The sequence below is a fragment of the Lepus europaeus genome, chromosome 22 (genome assembly GCF_033115175.1).
Source record: "Lepus europaeus isolate LE1 chromosome 22, mLepTim1.pri, whole genome shotgun sequence".
In the NCBI taxonomy this organism is placed as follows: Eukaryota; Metazoa; Chordata; class Mammalia; order Lagomorpha; family Leporidae; genus Lepus; species Lepus europaeus.
Window position 1 is genome coordinate 1,992,587 of NC_084848.1, and position 19,948 is coordinate 2,012,534.

At 47.9% G+C, this 19,948-nt stretch overlaps 1 protein-coding gene across 8 annotated transcripts in view; it reads right to left on the bottom strand.

Moving 5' to 3' along the window:
* Nucleotides 1–19,946, bottom strand: part of TRAF3 (TNF receptor associated factor 3) — a 129,035-nt gene extending 109,089 nt beyond the window's left edge. For 3 of the 8 annotated variants that reach the window (XM_062181744.1, XM_062181743.1, XM_062181745.1), the window contains exon 1: nucleotides 19,872–19,921. The gene's annotated coding sequence lies outside the window, so the exon portion shown is untranslated. Of the gene's footprint in view, nucleotides 1–19,871 lie in introns of all 8 variants that reach the window. The other 5 variants (XM_062181748.1, XM_062181741.1, XM_062181742.1 and 2 more) reach the window with 4 other exon arrangements.
* Between the last annotated feature and the right edge of the window lie 2 nt (nucleotides 19,947–19,948).

Sequence of the window (19,948 nt, forward strand, 5' to 3'; positions counted from 1 at the left end):
TCAAATAAATAAATAAATCTTAAAAACAAAAAAGAACAAGAACAAGAAATAGAAAAGCAGGTCTGAGCCCCAGTGCTCCTGCCCGAAGCCTGCACAGTGCTACCCACACATGAGTGAGCTGCCTGTCACCTGAGATGCCGACTGTGAAGAGCAGGCCGAGGAGGGTCTATGACTGCACCTCTGAGGCGCCGGGAGCCCTCTGAGCAGGAGGGAGGTGCATCCCTTCCACCACCCCAGAGGCTCTCTACCCCGGCTGATCAGCCTCCGCCTGGAACGTCTTCAAAGATAGCCAGTAACTGAACAGCTGACAGAAACTGTGCGGTGGTGCTCCCTGTCTGGGGTGTTACTTCCAGCAGTACTGATATTTTGCCAGGATTCAGAATCTGGCATGAGACCATTAAGAAAAACGAACTGCTCACAGAGGAAGACTCCCCGGCAGCCTGCAAGCCGCCTCTAAGCTCCATCTGGAGTCCTCTTGCCATCAGGAGACTGAGAGCTTCCCATGGAGACTGCGAAGCGTCACCAGGTTCCTTAAGGACAGAGAACCCCAGCCACCCCAGGCACATGGTTCGCAAGCATTTCTCCCTCCCTCGAAACCAAGCAAATCCTAGACATACCACACCGAAGGCCAAGTCCCAGCACACCACCACACACAAACGCAAAATCAGGAAGTACTGCTGCATCCTCGCTGACCGCACACACACAGGAGCACTTCTGAGCCCTCGGGCTGTTGCTATGCCGTCTATGGGTATGAATTCATGAATCCAGTGAAATCTGCACACAAATCATGTTCATGAGATCCTAAGACTTGGAAAGGGACATAGTCACCCAGCCTCTCCTTCCACCACGTAAATTCTGAAGCTCCCCCATTGTCTGTTAAGCTTCTACTGAAAACACCATCATTAGAAAAGGCCCCTGGCTCACTTGGTTAGTCCTCTGCCTGCGGCACCGGCATCCCATACGGGTGCAGGGTTCTAGTCCCAGTTGCTCCTCTTCCAGTCCAGCTCTCTGCTGTGGCCCAGGAAGGCAGTGGAGGATGGCCCATGTGCTTGGGCCCCTGCACCCACATGTGAGACCAGGAGGAAGCACCTGGCTCCTGGCTTCGGATCGGCACAGCACTGGCCATAGCAGCCATTTGGGGAGTGAACCAAGGGAAGGAAGACCTCTCTCTCTCTCTCTATGACTCTGCCTGTCAAAAAAAAAAAAAAAAAAAAAAAAGGCCCAAACAGCTTTCTGCAGTACTAACCAGCCCTCTACGTCTCCCAAACTCTTAACTGTGCTTCCAACAGTCCAAATAAGTCACTGTCTCCCATACCTACCTCAGGCGATTTCTGAGGTGACATTTGCATCCACACCCTACTCACCTCCCTGATTCCAGTTCTCTGGGGAATCTCATTTAGTGAAATTTTTCATGTACACTAAGCAAGAGTCCTACCCCAGCCCGAGTTGTTAGCTGGCTCACTCACTCACCTGTAATGTGCCCATTTTGTTCTATGGCCTTCTTCATAATGCATAATGTTCCAGCCTGAAGTGAGCAAACTGAGTGTCTTAAAAACAGAGTGCCTCACGCAGCGTTATCCATGTATCCACATGTCCCAGCTGGACTGGACTGGACTGGGTCAGTGCTCGTGTAAATGTTTATTTTCTTAATACACTTAGCACAAACACACAAACACACACCAGGCACTGAACCTCAGCCAGACACAGAATAGATAAATGTATGCAAACCGGGAATATTCTGAACTGATAAGGATATGCTAAAGTGGCAAATGACTGGGGGGGGGGGGGCATATTATGCCTTCTCTTAAACCTTAAATGCCATTTTTCATTTTTTATGGTGAATTCATTTATAATGATTTCATTATTTTATTGTCACTGAGTGTCACGCATTCAGGGAGGTACAAGCTTCAAAGAGTTTAAATGATTTGCCCAGTGTCACAAAGACAGGTGGGGGCTATACCACAGCAGAGCCTCAGCAGGTGAGAGGCCACCAGCCCCTTGACCCTTACCTCTCCAGCCTCTACTCACCAACAGACATCTCCATGTGTCCTACCATGTCACGTAATTTAGAAACGCGTGCATTAAAGCTACACAATGAAGAACAGAAGGTCAAATCTTTTAAGAGCCCTTAACTATCAACTGCAAAACTGGAGTCTCTATGAAGATGTCTCTCAATAACTTATTTCAAGTTAAAGTACACAGTATGCATTCTGCTCCAAGCATCAATGACTAAACTACGAAGGAATTTCTAAGAACCCGAAGACAAAATAAAAGGCCAGGGCGTAACTACAGTAATCCATTCTAACACAAGGCACCACCTATTTTATAAGAATCAAGGATGGGAGCCTGCACTATGGTGCAGTGGATTAAGCTACTGCCTGCGGCGATGCCTGCAGCCCATATTGGCATCAGTGTGAGTCCTAGCTGCTCCACTTCCAATTCAGCTCCCTGCTAATATGCCCGGGAAAGCAGCAGAAGATGGCCCAGGTGCTTGGGCCCCTGCACCCACACAGGAGACCCAGAGGAAACTCCTGGCTCCTGGCTTCAGCCTGGCCCAATCACAGACTATGTGGCCATTTGGGGACTACACCACTGGATGAAGATCTCTCTTTCTCTCTGTCTCTCCCTCTCTCTGTTAGGTCGGCCTTCAAATAAATAAAGCATTAAAAAGAAAAAGAAAAAAAAAAAAAGGAGAGCACGAAGAGTGACAGGCAAGCATACGCCACTCAACTCTGAAACACGACTGTCACGACTGTCACGGTGCTCAGACCCCTCCCCCAACAAGGCCTCAGTCCCTCAGCCCCAACACTTGCCACCCCTGAGCCACAGTCACCACCTGCTGGTGCAGAGCATCCTGAAAGTAGCAGAAATGAGAAACCTGGGTGCATGTAGAGAAACATGCCCAGAGGCTCACAGCAAGTAGTTATTTTGTACATTATACAGTGCTAAAGATCAGCAAACCTCTGGAATTAAAAATAAAAAGAATAAAGCACAGACACCCCTATTCAATGTGTGCACTCTCCTTCCTGCCACAAGGGACCTCAGAGCACACAGACAGTAGTTCTTGACATCAGGAGTCACTGGAGGGGAAGCAGGAAGACCCAAGATTCCGCAGAATCCCAGGCGATAATCAGTCACCTCAGTGTCTCAAAGACTTCAAGCAGTTCACTGTGCTAACTCAGGCTATTCTGCCGACGTCAGGCCTCAGAGTGACTTACTTGGTAAGACGGCAGGGTATGCCCGGGAAACACTAGATGGCTTCCCAGCCAGGGATGTCAGAGCTCTCCGTTCAGGCACAAGCAAAGGTAGTCACAGAACACAGCCAGACACAGCTTCTCCCTCAGTAATCCCACTGGAGCCAGACGCAGCTTTCCTATTATTTAAATCTGCTCCCTCACTCCCCTGTGACCTCACCACATCGTTCCCTCTCAAACACATTACAAAAATCCGCAGAGACAGACTGAGAAGGCAGAGGTTAGGGCTAATGTACACACAACTCTGCATACAGTCAAATTCTCCCACACTTTTATACATAAGCAGCCAGAACTTAATTCTAATAAGCCTCACGGGGATTTACCAGCATGATCTAGGGTAAAGAAAAGGATATTTAGAATGTGTATACTAACATTTTCTCAATGAAGATTTTTTGTAAAGAAGAACAGAAAAAAATACAAACAAACTCCACAATACTCTTCAAAGTAAGTGAAGGTTTCAAATGATTTTCAAAATTAACAATAAAAGCAAATTTATGGACCCAAATGTGTACCCAAAAACCCCTTAACAAGTGATCAAGGATGGCCACTGATTAATAAAACACACAATTTGTACAAGTAATTGCCATTTGATCAGTGAGTACATTTCTAAATTTTATTCAAACATCTACCTCTTCTCCGAGGGCACTCACTCCAGGAGTCCAGAGATGCCATTAAGAAGTCTAACCATCCTAGTGGAAAAGCCACATGGAGACACCCCAAGACCACATGGATGGAAAGAAACCGGAGCCTAGCCTTCCAACTGTCCAAGCGTGTAAACAGAGCTACCGGGAGCCTCAAGACCAGCCACCAACTGAATTAGGGAGTGGCCTCAGTAACACCACAAGCAGCACAAGAATCACCCAGCAGAACCTTGCTTATCAGCCAACAGAACCAGGAGATGTGCCAGCAGATTACTGTTCAAAGCCAATGCTCTTTGGGGCAGTGTGTCACTCAGGAATCATTATCTGGAACAATCGGTGGCTTTTTCAGGAAATGAAAGCAGCACGTCTCTCCCCTGACCTGGCATCTGGAATAGAGTTCTTGTCCCCAGTTCTCCATTGTAGACACATGGCTATGGTGTAGTGTCAGCCATGACTGTCTCCGGCGGTAAGGGTAGTGTCAGAGCCGGCACTACAGGCTAAGTGTGCGTGTTGAGAAGCAATGAGGTATACAGTATGATCATCAGCAAAACGTTCTCCTGCCTGCCTTCAAACTCTACTAGTTTTCTATAAGCTATGAGTTAGGGGAAGTTAAGGTTTCAAGATTCCGGAGAAACATGATGAACAGTTAAAATACAGTGGGTACCTGATAATGAAGCCAACGATATCACAAGAAAGCCATGGGTCAGTATTCCTGATGAACAGAAATGAAAATCCTCAGCAAAATACTAGCAAACTGAATCTAATAACATATTAAAAAGATTATATACCATGACAAAGTTACATTTACCCCAGGAATCCAAGGATGATTCAACAAAGTTCAATCAATATAATACACCACATTAATAGAACAAAGGAAAAAATAAAGCACATGATCATCTCAAAAGACACACAAAAAAGCATGACAAAATTCAACACTTCATGATAAAAAAAAAAAAAAAAAAAACAGCAAAACAGGACAAAGAGCACTTACTAATAAAAGAAACCCAGGGCTCACTTCATCATCAATGGTCAAAGACTAAAAGCTCCCCCTAACATCAGGAACAATATGGAGAATGCTCGCTTTTACCACTACTATTCAACTGGATCTCCTAGCCAGAGCAATTTAAAGGCATCCAAATGGGAAAGAAAAAGTAAAATATCTCTATTTGCAGATGACATGATCTTACATTTAAAAAATCTAATACAACTCACAAAATAACTATAAAGATAATAAATAAATTCAGCAAAGTTGCAGGACATAAGAAAAATACAGAAAAATCAGTTGTGTTTCTATATACAGCCAATGAATAATCCAAAAATGAAATTTAAAAATTCTATTTTCAATAGAATCCATAAGAATAAGATACCTAGGAATAAAGTTACCCAAGGGGGTGAATGATCTGTACAATGAAACTATAAAATATTACTGGAAAAAAGGCACAAGTAAATGAAAAGGCATCCCATGTTCATGGATTGCAAGATTTAACATTGTTAAAATGGCAATTCCCCAAAGCAATGTATAGATTCAATGCAATCTGTATTAAAATTCCACTGGACAATTTCTGCAGAAATAGAAAAGCTGATCCTCAAATTCATATGGAACTACAAAGGGCCCCAAATAGACAAATACCATTAAAAATGAAAATCAAAGCCAGAAGGCTAACTACTCCTAAATTTACTCTTTCAAAACGTACTGCAAAGTAACAGTAATCGAAACAGTACTGATAGGCGCTAGTACTGTGGTGCATTGAGTAAAGCTGCTGCCTGCAGTGCCAGCATCCCATATCGCACCAGTCTGAAACCGAGCTGCTCCACTTCCGATCCAGCTCTTGCTATGGCCTGGGAAAGCAGAAGATGGCCCAGGTCCTTGGGCCCCTGCACCCGCATGGGAGACCTGGAAGAAGCTCTTGGCTCCCAGCTTCAGATCAGCACAGCTCCAGCTGTTGCGGCCATTTGGGGAGTGAACCAGCAGATGGAAAATCTCTCTCTTTGACTCTCTGTAACTCTGCTTTTCAAATAAATAAATAAATCTTAAAAAAAAAAAAAAAGAAAAAGAAAAAGTACTGACATAAGGACAGACACATAGATCAGTAAAATAAAATGGAAGGCCCAGTACTCAATGCAAATATCTATGGTCGGGGCCAGCACTGTGGTAAAAGTCACAGCCTGTGATGCCAGCATCTCCCATATTGTGTCCCGGCTGCTCCATTTCCGATCCAGCTCCCTGCTAATGGCCTGAGGAAAGCAGCATAAGATGGCCCAAGTGTGTGGGCCCCTGCACCTATGAGGGAGACATAGATGAATCTCCTGGGGAGTGAACCAGCAGACAGAAGATCAATCTCTCTTTTCTCCCTCCTTTTCTGTGTTAACTCTTTCAAACAAGTAAGTAAATATTTTTTAAAATCTATGGTCAATTTATTTATATTTTAAAGATTTATTTATTTGAAAGGCAGAGTAACAGACAGAGGAGAGACAGAAAAAGAGAGATCTTCTATGCATTGGTTCACTCTCCAATGGTCACAACAACTAGGACTGGGCCAGGCTGAAGCCAGGAGCTGGGAGCTCAATCCAAGTCTCCCACATTGGTGCAAGGGCCCAAGGACTTGGGACAGCTTCTTAGCAGGGAGCTGGACCAGAAGCAAAGCAGCAGGGACTTGAACCAGTGCTCATATGAGATGCCAGCATCACAGGCTACAGCTTAACCCACTATGACATAATGCTAGCTCCGGTCAACTTATTTTAAAGAGTTATTTATGTATTTGAGAGGCAGAGTTACAGAAAGAGAGAGGGAGAGTCAAAGAGAGATCTTCCACCCACAGTTCACTCCCCAAATGGCCACAAAGGCCAGAGCTGGGCCAATCCAAAGTCAGGAGCCTGGAGCTAATTCCAGGTCTCCCACACGGGTGCAGGAGCCCAAGCACCTGGGCCATCTTCTGCTGCTTTCCCAATCCATCAGCAGGGAGCTGGATTGGAAGTGGAGCAGCCAGGACTTGAACCAGCGCCCAAATAGGATGCCCACACCACAGGCGGAGACTTAAATCTACTACGCCACAACAACAGCCCCAATCAATTTATTTTTAACAAGGATGTCTAGACCATTCAATGGGAAAAAACAGTCTCTTCAACAAATGGTGCTGGGACAAGTGATAACCACATATGAAAGAATGAAGTAGAACTCCTACCTTGCTCCATATAAAAAAGTTAAATCAAAATAGATCAAAGACCTAAATAAAAGAAATAAAACTCAGAAGAAAACATACTGGTAAATCGTCATGGTCTGGAATTTGGCCATGGATTATTAAATTCGACACCCAGAATACACGTAGCAAAAGAAACAAATTACTTGAACTTCATCAAAATTAAGCAATTTTATACAAAGGATGTTATCAAGAAAAATGTGGGGAAAAACTAGGCAATGAGAAAAAATACTTGAAAGTCATAAAGCTATTAAAGGTTTAATACCCAGAATAGATGGACACCTACAATTTAACAAAAGCAACCCAATTACAACACGTGTAAGGGACTTAAACACTGTTCCAGAAAGCACACTGACACTTATCAGAGGTCATGAAGGGAACACAAACGAGGCACCACTTCATACCTATCAGAACAGTTTTCATCAAAAACACCAGAAAATAAGTGTTAGTGAAGATATGCAGAGGCTGGGACACTGCCGGTAGGAAGAAGTTAAACATAGAATCACCACGTTGACAGCAATTTTACTCTCAGATAAATTCCCACAAGAACCAAAAACACACATTTACACATAAACTTATGCACCAATGCTTACAGCAGCATTATTCATAATAGCCAAAAAGTGAAAACAACCCAAAATCCACCAACAAATGAATGGATAAGCAAACTGCGGTACATGCTTGTGTACATGGATTTCAAACAACTTCACCAAAATAAACTTGTCTTTTAATTCTACTTTCCATAATCGTTTAAATACCCTTGTGCACGCAAGAGTATTATTCAGCTATAAGAAGGGACTCATTATACCTCAAAAACATGCTAAGTGATTGGGGCCGGCACTGTGGTGTAGCAGGTAAAGCCACCGCCTACAGTGCCAGCATCCCATATGGGTGCTGGTTCAAGTCCTGGCTGCTCCACTTCTGATCCAGCTCTCTGCTATGGCCTGGGAAAGCAGTAGAAGATGGTCCAAGTCCTTGGATCCCTGCACCCTCGTGGGAGACCTGGAAGAAGCTCCTGGCTCCTGGCTTCAGACTGGTGCAGCTCCAGCCATTGCAGCCATCTGGGGAGTGAACCAGCAGATGGAAGATCGATCTCCCCCCCCCCCCGCCCCGCCTCTGCCTCTCTGTAACTCTGCCTTTCAAATAAATAAATAAATCTTTAAAAAAAATACTAAGTGAAACAAGCCAGATACAACAGGTAACATAAGATTCCTCTTATATGATATTTCTAAGAAAATTCATAGTGACAAAAAGCAGATTCAAGGTTACTGGGGGCTAGGGAGATGGAAAAATGAGAATGACTGCCCAATAGGTACAAGAAGAAGAAAAAGTTCTACCACTACAGAGTTGGTGATGACACTAAATACCACTGAACCACATACTGAAAATGGCTCTTTGTATGTTATATGAATTTTATCTCAATAAAACAACATGTTAGACTATAGTTTGAATCATTTATTCTAATATCTGAACATCTTTCACATGCCAGGCATTCAGCTAGTACATGGATTAACATGATGGACAACATTTTTTGCTATGAAGAAAAAAAAATTCAAGTGCAGGGGCCAGCACTATGGTACAAGTTAAGTCACCTCCTGCAACACCAGCATCCCATATGGGTGCTGATTCGACTTCATGCCGCTCCACCTCTGATCCAGCTTCCTGCTAATGTGCAGGGGAAAGCAGCGGAAGACGGCCCGAGTCCTCGTGCCCTGCACTCGTGGGAGACCTGGGTGGAGTTTCGGGCTCCTGGCCCAGACCTGGCCCAGGGTGGCAATCTGGAGGGTAAACCAGTAGCTAGCAGCAGTTCCCCAACGCCTGGTAACTCTAGAATAAATAGTAAATCAATCTTCATTTTTTTAAGATTTATTTAATTGAAAGGCTGTTACAGAATGGAGAGACAAAGATTTTCCGTCCACTGATTGACTCCCCAGATGGCCATATTGGTCAGGGCTGGGCCAGGCCAAAACCAGGAGCTTCTTCCAGATCTCCCACATGGGCAGCAGGGGCCCAAGCACTTGGGCCATCTTGTGCTGTTTTCCCAAGCGCATGGTCAGGGAGCTGTACTGGAGGTGGAGCAGCACAGCCATGAAGTGGTGCCTATTTGGGATGCTGGCACTGCAAGCGGCAGTTTACCCGACTGCACCACAGTACTGAACCAAATAATAAATCAATCTTCAAAAAAAAAATCCAAGTGCATTGGTTTGCATGTTGTTTGTGCCTCTAGTTTGGCCCTCAGGGTGCTGGTGTTGGAAACACATGGGCGCTGTAAGAGGTGGGACCCAGTGGGAGGTCTTTAGGTCACTGGGGAGGCTGCCCTCAGAAGGAATACTGGTCTCCTGGAGTGAGTTATCAAGAGAGCCATTTTCGGGGCTGGTGCTGTGGCACAGCAGGTTAATGACCTGGCCTGAAGCGCCAGCATCCCATATGGGTGCCGGTTCAAAACCCAGCTGCTCCACTTCCAATCCAGCTCTCTGCTATAGCCTGGAAAAGCAGTAGAAGATGGCCCAAGTCCTTGGGCCCCTGCACCTGTGTGGGAGACCTGGAAGAAGCTCCTGTCTCCTGGCTTTGGATTGGCACAGCTCCAGCCATTTGTGGCCAATTGGAGACTGAACCATTGGATGGAAGACTTCTCTCTCTCTCTCTCTCTCTCTCTCTGCCTCTCCTCTGTGTAACTCTGACCTTCAAATAAATAAATAAATCTTGAAAAAAAAAAAGAGAGAGAGAGCGCCATTTTCTTAAAAGCCTAAGGCTGACCAGAGGAGTCTCTCTCTGCTTCCTGCATCGAAATAGGATCTCCTACTTCTGCCATCTACCAGGGGGCTTTCCCAAGAGCCTGCACCATCCTACTTGGACGTAAAGCCTCCCAAAATGTGAGCTAATCTCTTTTTTACTATAAAGTTAGCCTGTCTCAGGTATTTCATTGTAGTAACTAGAAGCTGACCAAGACGGGAAGAGACCAGAGAGTGGCGGTGGGGGCTCTTTCATTACGGTGTTCAAGGAAGACAGCTCCACAGAAGCGAAATCTCAAACAAAGACCTGACTGAGCTGAGTGCTGTTCCTGCTAGCACTGGAAGAGGGGCTGGACGCTGTGGTGCAGGTTAACCCGCAGCCTGTGATGCCAGCATCCCAGATCAGAGTTCTGGTTCAAATCCTGGCTGCATCACTTTCAATCCAGCTCCCTCCTAAGGCAGCAGATGATGGCCCAAAGACCTGGGCCCTACCACCACATGAGAGATGAGGATGGAGCGACTGGCTCCTGGTTCCAATACGGCCCAGACAAGACCTGGTAGTTGTGGTCATCTGGGGACTGAACCAGAAGATGGAAGACAGATCAGTCTCTTTCTCTGTCACTCAGCCTTGCAAATAAACAAATAAATCTCTTCAAAAATGGAAGAAACTGGGGTCAGCGCTGTGGTTTAGCAGGTGGCACCAGCACCCATGCCGGTTCAAGTCCCAGCTGCTCCACCTCCGATCCAGCACCCTGGTAATAGATGGGAAAGCAGCGGAAGATGGCCCAAGTGCTTGGGACCCCGCACTCATGCCAGTTCAGGTCCCAGCTGCCCCACCTCCGATCCAGCTCCCTGCTAATGGCCTGGGAAAGTAGTGGAAAATGGCCCAAGTGCTTGGGACCCCGCACCCATGTGGGAGACCCAGATGAAGTCCTGGCTCCTGGCATTGGATTAGCCCACCTCTAGCCGTTGCTGCCATTTGAGCAGTGAGCCAGTGGATGGAAAACCTTTCTCTCTCTCTCTCTCTCTCTCTCTCTCTCTCTCTCTGTAACTCTGCCTCTCAAATAATAAAATCTTTTTTAAAAATGGAAGAAATTAAATTTAAATTCATCGTATGTAAAAATGTCTTTCTTTAAAAAGGAGGGAATACCTAAATATAGTTGCTCCTATTTATACAAACAAACCATGACTTTAGTTTCCAGACATTTTACCCTGTGGTAAGCAATTTCTTGACAGCCCAACACTGCCCCCTCCTCCCACTTGGAAGACATTCCTGGAGAGGCAGTCGTACTCCCAGGACTGCCTGTCATCCTCCTTGCTAGTAAGTCATATTCCCTTTATGAAATCACTCCAAAGAGAGGGACAAAATGATCACTTCTGATATGCTGAGTTCTCACTTTTAATTCTCACAAATACTTTCTTTTTTTTTTTTTTAAAGATTATTCATTCAAAAGGCAGAGCCACAAAGAGGTAGAGAGGTAGAGAGAGAGAGAGAGAGAGAGAGGTCTTCCATCCACTGGTTCACTTCCCAAATGGCCGCCACAGCCGGCGCTGCGCCGATCTGAAGCCAGGAGCCAGGCGCCTCCCTCTGGTCTCCCATGCGGGCGTAGGGAACCAAGGACCTGGGCCACCCTCCACTGCCTTCCAGGGTCACGGAAGAGAGCTGGCCTGGAAGAGGAACAACTGGGACCAGAACCCAGCGCCCACACAGGATGCCGGTGCCGCAGGCAGAGGACCAACCAAGTAAGTCACAGCGCCGGCCCCACAAATACTTTCTTATTGTGGCAAAATACACATAACATAAATTTTTTTTTAATTTCTTTATTTTTTTGACAGGCAGAGTGGACAGTGAGAGAGAGAGACAAGAGAGAAAGGTCTTCCTTTGCCGTTGGTTCACCCTCTAATGGGCGCCGTGGTCAGCACGCTGCAGCCGGCGCATCACGCTGATCCGAAGCCAGGAGCCAGGTGCTTCTCCTGGTCTCCCATGCGGGTGCAGGGTCCAAGGACTTGGGCCATCCTCCACTGCCCTCCCGGGCCACAGCAGAGAGCTGGACTGGAAGAGGGGCAACCGGGACAGAATCCGGTGCCCCGACCAGGACTAGAACCCGGTGTGCCGGCGCCGCAAGGCGGAGGATTAGCCTAGTGAGCCGCGGCGCTGGCACATAACATAAAATTTACCATTTACATCAGTTTTAGGTACACAGTTCAGGAGTATGAAATTCAAATGTGCGACCACAGCTATCATCACCTCACCCACACTCACCTTTTCAGAGGAGAAAAATGAGATTCAACGAGGATAAGTGACTTACCAATAGCTAAAGGAAAGACCAGGTCTGGCTCCTTCCATACATAAACTCAGCTCATTCTGACTGAGCACATTAGGCCAGACTGCGGCAACACAAAGAAAAGTGTCCCTCTGCTTAGGAGGCTCGTCATCTCAACATCAGAGCCCCAGCCAACACTCACCGTAACACCCCTGAGCCCGCGATGAAGGACAGCAGGGAACACTCCAAAAACACGAAGCCCTAGCTACCATGCCTCTGTCTCTACCCTAAAATGGCCAACCTCAGAAGAAAGAAACCTACTCTCTATCACCCCAGAGAGCGGACCGCAGGGCCTCAAGTGTCTAGCTGTGTCCCCCTGGTCACAGCTCTTCCTGCAGTGGGTACAGATGACCATGAAACAACTTCTTTCAAGAACTTCTTTCTTTTAATTTGTATTCCCATAAGCACTCCATAGTTATAATTAAATTCAAAATAAATGGGTGCTGGGTTGTAACCATTATGCTCTCTGTAGAGCAACCAGACCTCAGGGACTTGCTCACCACTAACAAGCTCACGTTTGTAAAAGCCTGTAAAGACAGAACACCTACATATGGTCGTTTTTCCAGACTACTGCCAGCCATGTAAATGGGGGGTTGGTGCGTCAGGTTGGGGACGGCTCCTCAGCGAGACCTGAGCATCAGGTTGGGGACGGCTCCTCAGCGAGACCTGAGCATCAGGTTGGGGACGGCTCCTCAGCGAGACCTGAGCATCAGGTTGGGGACGGCTCCTCAGCGAGACCTGAGCATCAGGTTGGGGACGGCTCCTCAGCGAGATCTGAGCTGTGGGGCTGCAGAGCGTCCTAGGCTGCTATGACACGGAGCGCAATGCTGCTGCGCAAAGCAAAGAACTCAAAACCCGAGAAGGAATGCAGCAGTGACTGGAAAAACCAGGCAGCACAGGCAAAGCAGGGGCTGGATGAAGGCAAAGCTGTGGAAAACGCCGGAAAATACATAATGCGTTGAAAAAGCTCTAGCAGCAAAACAAAAGTACAGATTCTGAAAAATACTAAAAACTCTAGAACTGAATAAAATCTAAAGCCGAACTGTGATTCAGCTTAAAGAACCACAAAGCAGTGGGATCACTCCTACCTCAACACTCAGGCTGACGCAAAGATGGCCCCACAGTGGCCAGTCCTCTCTTCCTGTGCCTTCTCCCTGTAACTGCTTCAGTAGGGAGCCCTCTGACCTGTGACTGCCGGCCAATGCCCCCTGCTCTCCGCCGGCTTGCTCAAGCTAACCATTTAAGAGGTACCTCTGTGAAAAACATATCCTACTAATCCACGGTCCAGACTGCACGGTGTCCCCACGATCACACGCTGCCTCCACTCTGTTGTCATGGCACCCCTGACATTGGGCCATAATCCAATTACTCTTACCCACCTATTACATGGAAGTCCCTTGAGGACAGTTATCATTCAGTATCTGACTTGACCTGAGGACATCAACCACTTACATCATACTTGACTTTTTAGTTTTAACAAGCACAACTTCTGGCACAGAACAAATTCTCAAAACTGTATCTTGATGAAATACAGGTTAAATATCCTTTATCCGAAATGCCTGGAACCAGAAATGTTTCAGATCTTAACATCCTTACTTAACCGTATCACAGTCCTCCATCACTGTGACAATCAGCATCCCCAGAATGCATCATCACGCATCTCATGTCAAACATGTGATGTCCCTGGTCCCATTAACCCCATCTTACGGACGGGAAAACCAGCTCAGAGTCCAAAGAGAGCCTGCCCAAGTCCATTCCACTACTAAACACAGAGGGCAGGAATGGAATTCAGATCTTCCAAAGGGTGCTCTCCATCTAGCTCCTGCTTCCCACACTGGGGGTGGACAGCCTCAAGAGCACACGTGGGATTCCAGGGGACTCCTTGAGGCCACCTTTGGGGAATTAACTGTCCCTCAAAGATTTCGGGGACAAACATGTGGATATTTAAACAGACATATTATTGAATACAATGTAAAAACTCACACTAAATTTTAAGATAAAATGTAATTGGCTGGCCCCTACTCACACAAAGCCTTCTGAAACCTAAACATTGAATTCACCCTAAATAAGATCTGAAATAGCAGGCTACATTGAATTCACCCTAAATAAGATCTGAAATAGCAGGCTACATTGATCCAAAAAGGAGAGAATTTAATTTCCAGCATAAAGCTGTGACTTCTGGGCATTTCTGGACAAGGAAGGACTCAAGAGAACTAGTTTCCCTGTTCTTCCAGCTTTAAAGTCATTAAAAGCATCAAATAGGGCTGGCGCTGCAGCGAAGGGAGTAAAGCCACTGCCTGAAGGACTGGCACCCCATATGGGCACGGTTCTAGTCCCGGCTGCTCCACTGCTGATCCAGCTCTCTGCTATGGCCTGGGAAAGCAGTAGTAGATGGCCCAACGTGCACCCACGTGGGAAACCCAGAGGAGGCTCCCAGCTCCTGGCTGCGGATCAGCGCAGCTCCGGTCATTGCAGCCATTTGGAGAGATAACCAGCGGATGGAAGGCCTCTCTTTTTGTCTCTCTGCCTCTGCCTCTCTGTAACTCTGCCTTTCAAATAAATAAGTCTTTTTAAAAAGAAAAAAACGCACCAAAGAAAGTTAATTGTCAAAAGACATTTCTCATCATATAGCCCCCCAACTCATTAAACCCTGGAGCCAAGGGATAACAGAACAGGAAGACGGGAGCCTCCAGGAGCATGCAGTCTCGGGGCAGCTCGAGGCTCACCCAGCTGTGGATGCGAATTCCAAACCAGGCAACCTCTGTGGCGCATCTGTCCCATCCCTCCTCTCACCTGAACCTGCAGAATCCGGACACAAGCCCTGACAGAGGCACCATGGGCCCAGCTCTGACGGGAAGGAGGGCAGGCCCCACAGGCACCTCCGTGTCTCCCGCGTCCACAGCCTCCTCACAGGCATTGGAGGAAGTCAGCCTTTGAAAACCTTCACGACCATGGCTGACTCCAGGGGACTCAGGGTCCACTCACAGCACCGTGGTGGTGCTGTCCTAAAGACTTTATCCCACGCGGTTCATCAATTAGGCCTTCCCACCATCTGAAGAAATCAAGTTTCTGATAAATAAGCTTTTTAAGTTTTGCCACAGAATCAACATTTTCAACTGGAAAAGAAGTCAGAATATCAGAGCAGCAGATCCTAATATCGTTCCTGGTAGAATGACCCCATGAGAAGTTACCAAACAACCTCCACCAGAAAAGTAAATAAACAAACAAACAAAACTTGGTGTTTAAAATGAGCTTGAAATAAAACCTAGAAAAGTAAATTATGAAGCTATCGCTTCTCGGCCTTTTGGCTAAGATCAAGTGAAAAGTAAATTATGAAGCTAAATGCCTGGCCAAATTTTCTACTTTTTGAGAATTAGAGAGCTTTAGTTCACTTTAGCACAGGACACAGAGCAGCAGATCTGGGTTAGAGGCTTTTCAAATTTATATCCCTCCCTCTACCACCATTTTTTGAGACTTTCTACCCACCACGAGCAACAGTACAGACAGGAATGTGTTTCTGCCCACTGCTCTGTTCCCTCTACAAGCCTTGCCCTGCAGTGGAGACATCCTAACCCACAAGGGGGCTTGGTTATAAAGGGCCATGCAGAAGCTCAGGACAGCACAAGAAGTTTCATGACTGGAAACCCACCAAGAGCATCGCTAGCATCTTTCTACCAGTAGGGAGCAATGGGGCAGCAAGGCACCAGAGCCTTCCAACATGCTCTCAACACCACTTCTAGGAAGGCTTCCCAGCTACCCCAGCCCGCGAGGAGCTTTATTTCCCTTATTAAGCAGAATGACTGCATTGCAGTCCTCCCTACAATCCACTCACACACTTCTCAGGGGGCCTCTCAGTTGAACAGTCGGCTCCCTGAAGGCAGAACAGTGAGTTTTCATTTTTTTCTCAACCTTTCTATTCACAAGCTCTTGTTCTGGCGCTGTCTCAGTCAAGTACCTGCTGGTTCTGGCATCTCCCCTCAGAGTGCCAGGGGTCAGAATGTTCCAGATTTCTGCAGGTCATGCCCTTAAAGGTGGGTGCTGTGTCTGAAACATCCCGGCACCATAACTGGAATATTATAGGAACCCAGGCTCACTGACCGAACATTAATGAAAAGAGAAAAAAGACTCCCAAGTTCCAGCTAATGAGCTACTTATCTCACGGAATACAGAATGCTGCACAGGAATTCTACGCGGAGTCCTGGACCTGACAGAAACCAAGTCATCTGAATTTATCTGCATGGGACAACAAGAAGTTCCACTGAGGGGGCAGCGTGGTGGCAGAGGAGGTAAAAGCCATCGCCTGGGATGCTGGCATCCCATACGGGCACTGGTTTGAGACCCGGCTGCTCTACTTCCAATCCAGCTCCCTGCTCATATGCCTGGGAAACAAGCCAGATGCCGGCCCAAGTCCTTGGGCCCCTGCACCCATGGTACATCTGGAGGAGGCTCCTGGCTCCTGGCTTCGGCCTGGCCCAGCCCTGGCTGTTGCAGCCATTCAGGGAGCAGACCAGTAGACAGAAGATCTCTGTCTCTTCCTTTCTCTGTGCAACTCTTTCAATAAATAAATCTTTAAAGAAAAAAAAAGTTTCACCAAAAAAAGTTTTTGTGCTTAATGACAAAAATCTCACCTTCTTCCTAGGCTGGCGCTGTCTCTGCCCCAACCTTTCCTGGAAGAGTGTGGTGCAGAACTTCAATAGACGATAACGGCTTTCCAAAAATGAGAAAGCCATTTTGAATTTTTAGTTAATGATGAACCATAGGTTCTATACAAGTACACATACATTTTCTTGCTATTTTTTTTGAAATATTTGTTTAAAAGGCAGAGTTAGACAGGGGGAGACAGAGACAGAGACAGAGAGGTCTTCCATGGGCTGGTTCACTCCCCAGATGGCAGCAAAGGCCAGCGCCGCGCCAGATGGAAGCCAGAAGCTGCCTCCAGGTCTCCCCTCTGGGTGCAGGGGCACGAGTACTTGGGTGTCTTTAGCTGCTTTCCCAGGAGCATTAGCAGGGAGCTAGATCGGAAGCAGAGCAACAGGAACACGTACTGGCATCCATATGGGATGTGGGCATCGAAGGGCAGTGGTTTAACCCGCTGCTCCACAGTGCCAGCCCCTTCTTGTCTATTTAAAGGTGAATTTTCGGCTGGCGTCGCAGCTCACTAAGCTAATCCTCCGCCTGCAGTGCCGGCACCCCGGGTTCTAGTCCCGGTTAGGGCACCGGGTTCTAGTCCCGGTTGCTCCTCTTCCAGGCCAGCTCTCTGCTGTGGCCCGGGAAGGCAGTGGAGGATGGCCCAAGAAGGTGCTTGGGCCTCTGCACCATCATGGGAGACCAGAAGGAAACACCTGGCTCCTGGCTTCGGATCGGCGAAGCACCGGCCGCAGTGGCCATTGGGGGGTGAACCAACGGAAGGAAGACCTTTCTCTCTGTCTGTCTCTCTCTTACTGTCTAACTCGGCCTGTTAAAAAAAAAATTATAAATAAAAATAAATAAATAAAGGTGAATTTTCTCCTATTTCCATCAACTCCTTTAGGACCCTAAAGCCTAACACTGTGGTGTAAACTGTAGGTATCTCTCCCCATTCACCCCTCCCTACTGCCCTCCTGCCCACAGGCTTCATTCCTCCTACCCAAAGCAAATGTAAGCATCACTTCCAGGTTCAGGCCTTAGCTGCCTCTCCTTGGTCACCTTCCAAATACTCTGGCCTCACCTCCTCCTTTCTCACTCTGTGGCTCTTCCTAATTTCTCTCTGAACCTTACGTCAGTAACAGCAAATAATTTTTCTTCCTCCAAGAACACTTGCAAAGAAACACACACAGGGTCCTGATTCTACAGAAACTATCCTGGGGGGCTCTGGTCAGGGGACTCTTCCTCTGCTGAGTTACAGATCTTACACGACCACTGCAAGGAAATTCAGCTGTTGTGTAATGTTTGATAGGCCGATGTTTGGAGAGTCTTGCTATAGTATGATGAGAAAATAGAGACGCGCAAATTTAACGCAATTTCCTTTGTTTGCTTGAACTAGCTTAGACCTGCAACACCACAGTGACAGTTTTATTTTTCTGGAAGTGTAGCTTTAGCATCATAAGAAAGGACTTTAAGGAGGTGATAAATTATTCCCATCTTTTAACTCATTAGCATGTCTATTCTGCTAACACCCCCAGAAAGGTCCTTCTTGATTTGCACAGTAAAAAAAAGGAAAGGGATTCTAGCAGAGGTGCTTAGAGAATAAAATCCCAAACACCCGAGGAAAACAAAAAGCAGCTCAGATGTTTCAGTTAAATGAAGGACTTCCCTCAGCCGCACACAAGCGCAGAGATATTCTGATGGAATTAAAGAAACTGGCCACAGCCATTGCCCGTTTCCAATAGAATGTCTACAGCCTTCTTAGTGGGGCCACCTTATTAAAACCAAAAAGAATGGACAGCATCCAAGGGAAATAACTGGTCTTTCCCCTCACAGAAAAATTCACATGAATATCCAAAAAAAAAAAAAAAAAAAAAGGGCTGGATTTCTCTGTAGCCAGCTCTCAGCTTTCCTGGTTCCTGCATTGTGACAACCGGAACAGATGGCGTCTGGGTGAAACACCTCACATCTTAAACCTTATCCATGACACGGTCTGATTTTAACCAGTGACGCCGAAATCCACGGTCTATCAGGGTTTTCCAATTTCGTCTGATATGTCCAAGTTTCTAAATGGATAAGGCTTTTATTTTGTTTCGGCCAAAGAATTTTTCACCTTTGGACCAGTCCTTAACGTCTCCACTGTCACAATGCAGCGAAGAGAAACACTCTGGCGGTGCGCGGTGCACGGCTCTGCCAGACACCCTACACATAATGCAGTCTTTTACAGGCCATTTTAAAAGACACGAGAAGATTCTAAAGCCGGCAGCTGGTCCACCTGGCCAGTGCTGCAAACAGGCATTTACAGACACGTAGACGACAACACGTCCAAGGCTTCACCAGTGCGTATCCACGGCCAAGTGCCAGGGGAAAAAATACGAAATGATGGCTCCCGTCCACTGTATGCTGTGGATGTAAATTAGGAAGCGGCGACCGCGCTGCTCCACGGAGCCCCTATGACTCCACAAAAACAAACGCACCACGGACCACGACACGCACGCACACCCGCACCGCACCGCACCGCACCGCACCGCTCAGAGCCTCACGGGGCAGACGCCGAGCGGGGCCTCGCACGGACCCCGTCCGGAGGCTTCCCCCCCGCGAGGCGCGTCCGCGCCCCCCGGCAGCGGCCCGTGTGGCAGCGGGGCCTGGCGCGGCCCCCGGCACGCACACGCCGCTGCGGGCGCCCTCTCGCCCCAGCCCGGGGCCCGGGCCGCCCGCCGCCGCAGCTCCCGCCTGCCGATCATTCATTCATCCGCAGAGGCATGACTCAGGGTGAACTTTTAAATAATCGCTCAAAAAAAAAAAAATCACCTCAGCAGCCCGCGGCGCGCACGTTCGCCGGTGTAGACGGAACCGGCGCCCGGCAGCCGCCGCCGGCCCCTCAGCCCCGAGAAGCCGCGGCCCCCGCCGCCCGGCCTCCCCCACAAAGTTCCCCGAAGTTGCGGCGCCGGGGGCCGGCGGGGCGAGGCCGGCGCGGGACGGCCGGGCCGCCTGGGCCTGCGCCGCCCCGGCCGCCCCGGGCCCGGCCCCGTGGCCCGGCGCGCGGGATGCAGGCGCCGAGGGTGGGCCCGTCCGCGCCCCGCCCGCCGCCGCGGCCCCTTACCCCGCGGTCCGCGCCGCTCGGCCGGCTCAGGGGCGCCGGCGCGTCCTCCGCCGCGGTCCGCAGCGTCCTGCTCCCGG